The 1,527-nt window shown below is 34.9% G+C and overlaps 1 pseudogene; it reads right to left on the bottom strand.

Moving 5' to 3' along the window:
- Window positions 1–491: 491 nt before the first annotated feature.
- LOC108478758 (probable receptor-like protein kinase At1g30570) lies at window positions 492–1,200 on the bottom strand (annotated as a pseudogene).
- Window positions 1,201–1,527: the final 327 nt, after the last annotated feature.

The following is a 1,527-nucleotide window of genomic DNA, read 5'->3' as shown; positions in this document are numbered from 1 at the left end:
CAATGGGTTTTGAAGGTATGTCAAAGAATATTAAAATAATTTTTTTAAAAATATTTTAAAAATAGAATTAGAATTAAATAAGTAGTACATTAGAAAAAAAATAGCATAGAAATCACATTAAAAATATCAAAGGTATAAACTATTAAGAAAAAAAATAGTATAGTCTATAAATTTTAATATTATCTTGTTTATATTGAAAATTGTCTTCATTATTAGTGTGCTCTGCTGCTACCAACTCGGGCAATATAAAATTAATTTCAGTTCAAAAATTTCAAGTCCAATAGAATGATTCCATTTAGCTACGAACCACTTAAATTAACATGAATTATATTAATGGAATGAATCCATATATTTTTAGTACATTTTGATTGAGTTGGGATTAAGCTCCATCACTAGCTTGACGTATTTCTTCAGCATCCTCAAATTCTTGCAGTTGTAGAGCAAATTCAAGTGTTTGGGCAACATCATTCATGGAGGGCCTTTCGCATCCATTTTCACGGATATAATTTTCTGCAATTTTGGCAAATTTTTTAGACAGCTCGGTGAAATTTTACCTTTTAAAAAGGATCGATGCTTTCATCAATATTCTCATTCTCCACACATTTCTAAGCCTAATGGGCTAAATCGATCTGGGAATACTCTACTTTCGAATCTATTGCCGGTCTAGCGAACCAACACTTCGAACAGCACCACTCCGAAAGAGTAGACATCTGATTTCTCGGTTAATTGTAGGCGCCTGTAATATTCAGATCCATGTAGTCAAAAGTGCCCTTTACCACTGTTGTAAGTGGAACATTTGCCATGCTAATTGGACTCATTTTAGACAAGCCAAAATCAGAGACTTTAGCCACATATTCCTCATCCAGTAAAATGCCGGTGCTCTTAACGTCTTGATGAATGATTCCGAGAATTGCTCCTGAATGTAGGTAATCTAATCTACGGGCTCCGCCGATGCAAATTCTCAGTCTCTGCTTTCGGGACAGAGGAGTCCTTTCCGTGTTGCATAGATGATGACAGAGAGTTCCATTGGCCATGTAATCATAAACAAGAATCTTTTCATTGTTACCGTTGCAGTAGCTGATCTAAGACACAAGATTAACTTGTCGAAGCAGGGAAAGCAGTTTGATTTCTGTCCAAAACTCTCGTCCTCCTTGTTGGGACATGGAGTTTAATCGCTTAATTGTCACTTCGGAATTTATCTCAGCGAAGAAGCCCTTGTAGACATTACCAAATCCACCACGCCCTATAATGAAAGAATCACGAAGTTGTTAGTTGCTGAACGAGTGCAGCACAAATGAAGAAAGACATTGAAAACCTAAAAGCAAACTAAAAAGAACTGGGAAGATAATAGAGAAAACAAATCTTGTATTTCATTCAAAAGACTTGATCTTAGCAATAGAGATGAGGCATACTTATACAAACTAACTGATTTTTGAATCAAATACAACAACAGACTACCTAACTGAACTAACTGATCTTTAACAGAAAACTAACAACTTACTGGAACCTTGGTTATTGATTACAATC

The sequence above is a fragment of the Gossypium arboreum genome, chromosome 7 (assembly GCF_025698485.1).
Source record: "Gossypium arboreum isolate Shixiya-1 chromosome 7, ASM2569848v2, whole genome shotgun sequence".
Lineage (NCBI taxonomy): Eukaryota > Viridiplantae > Streptophyta > Magnoliopsida > Malvales > Malvaceae > Gossypium > Gossypium arboreum.
The sequence above is the reverse complement of the archived record's forward strand: the minus strand, read 5'-3'. Positions and strand labels throughout refer to the sequence as shown.